This window comes from Triticum dicoccoides, chromosome 3B, assembly GCF_002162155.2.
Source record: "Triticum dicoccoides isolate Atlit2015 ecotype Zavitan chromosome 3B, WEW_v2.0, whole genome shotgun sequence".
NCBI classification, from domain to species: Eukaryota; Viridiplantae; Streptophyta; class Magnoliopsida; order Poales; family Poaceae; genus Triticum; species Triticum dicoccoides.
In genome coordinates, this window is record NC_041385.1 from 610,842,168 (window position 1) to 610,849,449 (window position 7,282).

Below are 7,282 nucleotides of genomic sequence, written 5' to 3' on the forward strand. Positions count from 1 at the left end.
TTTATCTACAAAAGAAGAGAACATATTAGAGCAGATGGCTGCATAAGATTGCCATGTCATCAAGAGGTACCAATATCATTCGCTCATATGATAGGGTTGGCTGGCTAGTGATATTTTTTCACTCTCTCTCTCTCTCTCTCTCTCTCTCTCTCTCTCTCTCTCTCTCTTTCTGTTTCCTCTCATTTAACTAGGAGCACGTGAAGATCTTGGACATTTGTTGCCTTCCACTATGTGGCCGATGCCATATTTTGCAAAAGTATGCCACATAATACGCATCGATGTCAAATCAAAAGATTTTGGCACCGCTCTCGCGATGTGAGAGAGTTGGCTCCGCTGTGCACACAGACCCACATGTATAAACAAATCAATCAAACCAACTACACCAACCTCTCACTCTCCCAAACAAGTGTTTTTTTATTGCTTCAGTCCTCTCTCTCTCCCACGCAGTGTTTTTTCATTGCGTGAGTTAATTTGGCACCGGAGCAAAGTAGGTGATCCAGATTGGGGCACCAAGTGAGCAATGGAGGGGCATCGATGCCAAATGCATCACAAGTGAATTTGGCACATGTTTTAGCCTACATAGCCCACTTTTGTACTCCCTCCGTCCCAAAATTCTTGTCTTAAATTTGTCTAAATACGGATGTATCTAGTTACATTTTAGTATTAGATACATACGTATCTAAAAAAATGTAAGACAAGAATTTTGGGACGGAGGGAATACTACCTCGTATTTAGTATAAAATTTTGAGCATAGATTTACCTAAGAAAATGCCAATGCATGTCACTAAAAATTACACCATTTGAAATTATGTTCAAATACGAATCCAACAGTATAGTTCTTAGTGACATGCATTAACATTTTGTCAGTTAAATCTATGGTCAAATTTTGATACTACAAAATTGGAAGAGTAAACCAGGACGAAGGTAGTACGTGCTCTTAGGGTAACCATAGAGTTACTGGAGTAGTCTAAGTTACTTTCCACTATGACTAGCCTAGGCTACTATAGTAGTACAACATAAAAACGATGCAGGTGATCACATGAGAAAAAAATACTAAAAACATTTCTTTCGGTGTAGTGCGTAGATGCAGTTTTGAACACTACACTTGTCATCGTAATTTGGGAAAATTACGAAAAAATTGAGCTACGTTATGATTACCGTTTACTTATAGGAAAGAAGTTTTACCTCGATGAGTAGCTTCTCCGTGCACGGAAAGCATGTAAGGAATCCAACAACTTGATCCAGATTGGGGCCGATAGATTTTAGTGCTAAGATCTTCACTGTGCGCATGGACTGGGTCAAGCTTGTGGGAATCATTTTCTGGAAGACGGTCATAAATACATCAAGAAGAAATTAAAAAAATGTGAATTTCAAGAAGACGGAGAAGAAGATGAGTGCTGTACGTGAATGATTACGGATCCAATAAAGAGTTCGGAGAATTTGGTAGACAAGTACACCAACGCTGTCAATTTCGGCGCGTAATGACCCTGATTTTTGTTGGACCTTCTAGATCCGATACAAGCAATCTCTCAAGGAAAGGCGCATTCTCAGTGACCATAACGTGGAATAGCTGGAGTGATCTCTTCCCAATTGATGTCTTGTTGCGGGGCCAGCAAGAAACATAAATCCATTGGAGATTCGTCGAGGCGATGTGGAGGCTAATGAACCCATGGATCTGCTCAAGACGAAGGTACTCGAGCGCAGTACAGCTGCGGAGCAGGTGCTCCATAGCCTTCTTTGAGATGACAACGTCGAAGAGGTCGAGCTACTTGAGTTGAGGGAGAAGAAGGGCGGGCATCGGCATTAATCTGGGGAAGATAGCAGCAGCTGAAGCTGGCGCGGCGCAGCGTTGGCGTGAGGCGGAGCGCGGACGGCGGCACAGAGCGACATCGTCCAGCTTCAAAGCTGAGCTCCTCGAGATGATCTAGGGCGGGGGATAAGAACCACTTGTCGAACTTGGGTTGGACCTTGCAGTTGGTACTGAACATGCGGATGTCAAGGCATTTGGCTGGCCCAGGGTGCAATGAAAGGATCTTGGAGACTGCGGCCATGCGATTGCAATCCCCGTCTCAGAGGCAGCTGTCGACGGTGAGGTTGAGGGGGACGCAGCTCCAGAGGGGGCGCCCTCGCTGGGAGAGCAGGGCGGTCCGCACGGCAGATTTGGTGGGGAGGAGGCTGATGATGACGAGCAGCATGTCGTCGGGGAGGCTGCTGATGAAGTCCAGGCTCGCCAGATGCGGTTTTGGCTCGAGCCGCCTCCGCTTGTTGGCTGCCTCGCCGTCCATCTCAACCGGCAGCGACGCAGGTGTACACGTGTGCTGGTGTGTGTTGTGTGCTGGGTGTGCGTGAGTGCGTCCTTCTGCGTATGCCGCCGCGCTGAATTGTGCATGAGTGCATTCTTCGCACGCAAGAAGTTTGTCCTCAATGCACCCTCAATTTACTAGCATGCGGGGTGCTACCCCGAGTGGTTTCAACTTTTTTTACTTCACCGCGTGTCAGATGGGCCTCTAGTTTACTTATTTTCACCCACTGCCACATGGGCCAGCACACCAAGATACAGAACACGAGCTGACAAGGTAGCATGTGGATTGGTTGACCGGTCAACTAAACAATATACGGAGCTATATGCTGACATAGTGAACGTATAATCTGTCGGTATAGAGAGTTCGAGTGAGAGGGGAGGCCTGTGAGAGATAGCAGAGAGAGAGAGAGAAATAGCTACTCCCTCCGTTCGATAATGTAGTTCCAACATTTTTTTAAGTCAAACTTTTGAGACTTTGACCAAGTTTATAAAGAAATTACTTATATCTACAATACCAAAGATAAATGATAGTATGAAGTAAGTACATGTTGTGATGAATCTAATGATCGTTCCAGATGTAAATGTTTTTCTCCACATATACCTGGTCAAACTTTTCTGAGGTTTGACTTTTCAAAACATCCATATGCTTATGGACATGGCAGAGTCCCTAACGAGAGAGAGAGAGAGAGAGAGAGAGAGAGAGAGAGAGAGATGGAGAGAGAGAGAGATAGAGATAGAGAGAGAGAGTGAAAAAAGTGTGTGTGCGTGTGTGAAAGAGACATGGACAACACACGATAAAAGTAGAGAAAAGCATGCATGTCTTATGCAAACATATCACACATGCATCTTCGACAACGGAGGCAAGGTGAGGAGATAGTGTGTGGTTGTTTGGAACCGAGAGAGCAAGACCCCTAGCACGTGGCCAGGAGGGGTCTGACAAACAAGGGAGAGAGGTCGAGAGAGACGTACGGAGAAAATGCAGACATGGGGAGGAGAGAGTGTATGTTTGTCATAGAGAGATCCCCTGGAGATCGTGATGGGACTACATGGGTGGGAGATCGAGTAACAAGGTGTGTGTGCGATAGAAGATGCCCCGAGAGATATCGAGATAGACGTATGGATGGAAGGAGACAATACGTGTGTTCCTGATGGCTAGTAAGAGATAATCATATTTAGGAGGGGTGGGGGGGAGTGCTTGCGCCTATGGCCCTATTTGGATACTCTAACTCAGTTAGAGGGTAGAGTTAGATTCTAACCCTGAACTAACTCTAAGTAAAGAGGTGTTTGGATGGCAGGGTTAGATGGAGCGCGGATACAGCGAGGAACCTTCACGGGCGGTGCGAGAGGGAGGGAGGGAGAGGACGAGAAGCTTCGAGGAAGTGGGGAGGGATCTACTGCGGGGAGAGCGAGAGAAAAAAAGTGTTTATTAGTGGTCCCGAGAAGAACTAACCCAAATAAGCACCTCTTGGATGGGTTAGTTTTTTGGATGGGTTAGATGCATCTAACCCAAACTAACCCTCCCGTTTGGATCTTTTTGGGTTAGTTGTTTCCAAACTAACCCAAACTAACTCTAACCCATGGATCCAAACAGAGCCTATGATGGAGTGAGGGATTATGGTACTTAGGGGGGTGTGTGTCACATGGAGAGAGAACAAGGGCGGAGAGTGTTGGATGGGTCTATATGTATAGCACGAGCGAGACATGTGTATGCATGTGTGAACTAGGGAGATATAAGGCCAGTTTGGCTTGCGTCCCGAGCATCTTCTGTGTGGCCTGGGGTTGTGGCTGGATTTCATGCACGCTTGTTTGGTTGCTACCTTGTGAAAAAGAAAGCCCGTCTGGGCTGGGTTCCCTTGCACTTTAATTAGCCTGGCTGAACTCCAGACACTGCAAGTAGCCTGGCCCAAGCAACCAATTTCGAACGCCTGGCCGTGCCTGGTCGTGCGGCCACGAGGCTAACAGCAACATGGATGGATATTAGCATTAAATAATTGATGCATGGATTGATTAATGGGACGTTGATGCTTTGCCTGGCCCAGGTATTAACCAAACGCTTCAGCACCACACAAGCCTGGCCAGGCAGAAATATTTTACATCTCACGTCCACACAAGGCAGTACCGGCCATCAAGGCATGAGGGTCAGGTCACGAACCAAACTGACCAATAAAGTTTGAGAGAGATTGAGGAGCCCCGATAAGGCTGAGTGGTGCGTCAGATAGCTGAGAGGGGGAAAGAGATATTCCATCCGCTCGATAATGCAGTGCATGTAAATTTTTTATAAGTCAAACTTTGGAAACTTTGATCAGGTTTACGCAAATGTTATTTATATCTACAATACCAAAGATACATCATACAAAACTACATCTCATGGTGAATCTAATGGTATATGTTTGCCGTACTAGATGTAATTCTTTTTCTCCACGTACATGGTCAAACTTTGTGATGTTTGACTTTTCAATAAATCTATATGCTATGGATGGAGGAGAGTGCCTCAGTCGAGACAGATCAAGTGCGTGTGAAGGAGAATGAGTAAGTGTGCAAAAAGAGTATGTGTGTGAAAGAGAAAGTGACAACAAACGATAAATTAGAGAGAGACTGTGTTTTTTCGTTTCTTATGCTAACATATCACGCATGCATCTCCGAGATGGAAAAGCGAGGCGAGGAGATACACGAAGATAGCTAGTGTGTGATTGTTTGCAACGGAGAGAGACACCCCTGTAGCACATGTCCAATAGAGGTCTGGCCAACAAGGAAAAAAGGTCGAGAGGGACACATGGATGGCATGGACGCATGGGGAGGGAGAGAGGGTGTGTTTGTGATAGAGAGATCCCCTCGAGATCGTGAGGGGACTATATGGGTGGGAGATCGAGGGAGTGCGTGCGCGATAGAAAGATGCCCCGAGAGAAATCGAGATAGACCATGCACATGTTTGTGATGGAGACTAAGATTAGCTAGTCATATACATATAGGGGGACTGCGTGTGCCTCCAATTGAGTGAGAGACCATCATACTTGGCTAGATGGGCATGAGATTGTGTGTGTTTGTGTGCGTGTGAGATGGAGAGAGAACGAGGGAGAGAGATAGAGTTTTAGATGGGCCTATCGAGTGCGAGTGAGATATGCATGTGTATGTGTGACCCAGGTGGATGGAGAGTTTGAGAGAGGGGGGTAGAGCTCCGAGACGACATAGTGGTGCATGAGAGAGTTACGGGCAAAGAGCCAAGGAATTTGTGTGCATACGATGAGTGCACCCAAGATATCTAGCTTGGACTAGCTAGACTATCATACATAGTGTGCGAGAGAGACCTATAGATGGTGTATATATGCATGCAAACTAGAAAGACCCCACACACACACAAAGAGAGAGAGAGAGAGAGATGGAGAGAAAGGGAGATGGACCAACAAGGTTTTTGTGTCGGATGCGTGTGACATAATTGAAGATTGTTGGAGAGAGAGAGAGAGAGACAAAGAGAGAGAGAGAGAGAGAGAGAGAGAGAGAGAGAACAGGACTCTGAGAGAGGGGGAGGTCGCGTTTTATGCATGAAAGACTTATATAAACCATGTTTCGATATAAACTTGCATTCAAATATTTAAATTGGAGAACATGCTGCCTGCAATCCACACATGAACGGATATATGCGTATATCAAACAAGTTCATTAATTTGACTTTCAACATGTTCATGGAGTACTATAATACTGTACAACATGCTACTCGATTGAGGTGTTCAATTTTGGATTTAGTTCACTATTTTGACCTACTGAATGAGCTATTTCATTGAATCGAGATATTTCATTTTGGGTTTGATTCTCGTTTTTGAGTGGGTCAACTATTTGTCATATAGTAAATCGCTAGCAACGAGCATGTAAAAACACATTACTCCCAAGCATCATCTCTCCATCTAAAAAAGAAGTGGCAAGCTAATATTTCAAAATTTGATTCGAATCGACTTGGTAAGGTAGACGTGGATGCTCGTTCTCCCAAAATTTGAACGAACCGTTAAACATCCTCTCTGCTCAGTGGAATTCGCCCGAGCAAATAAATGGGAGACGCGAAATTACCATCCTATGTGGGACACGCATCAATTAGCCCGTTGTACATCGAGGGTAGGTTCGTAACTTCATCCAAGCGCGCCTTCTCCTCGGCTGAAATGACATGTGCCGAATAATTCATAAACCATGCTCGGCAAAACACGCTCTCCTCGCCCGAAATAGCTCGCGCCCACTATTTCAAAACACGCTCTCCTCGCCCGAAATCGCTCGCGCCCACTATAGTTCAAAACACGCCCTCCTCCCCTGAAATCGCTCCCGCCCACTATTTGGGGAGAAGCAAAGTTACTCTACTATCCCCGACCCTCAGTACACAGACCCAAGCCGAGAAGCCTATAGGCAAGGGTAGAACTGTAACTCCCCCTCACATTTCAGACAAATGCGTCCGTAAGACATGGTTCCACTACCCTCCCAATTCCCCCCGCCTGCCCCCATTCATACCTCGTGGGCGCCAAATCACCTTTTCCCTGGGAAGCTCCCTTCTCCCGAGCCGCAAAACCTCAGCCCCACCTTCATGGCGCCCCCACCGCACCAATTTCATAGCCGCCCTCCTCCCTAATGCCAGAGATGCAGTCCAATTGCCGTCGTGCACTGGGTCGTGTGCCTCTTACTCCGTGCTGCTGGTGCTGCCTCGACAACGGTCGCGTGAACCGTACCGGAGCTGATTCACCCCCGCCGTTGTTCACGGCGCCGGAGCGGCTCCAACTTCGGTTCCGTCCAGAGTCCTGGTGCTGCTTCCGCGTAGCCATCGACCGTCGCTACATCGCTCTTTCCCTGCCGCCGGTCGCCATCCCAACCGCGCCGACCTCACCGAATCGGCAGCTGGACTTGCCTACTTCACCATGCCGCGAGATAGGTCGCACCCTCATCTCAAATCACTTTATTTAGGCGTCAGTTGTCTGAATTTTTATTCTGGGCCAATCGATTACCAAT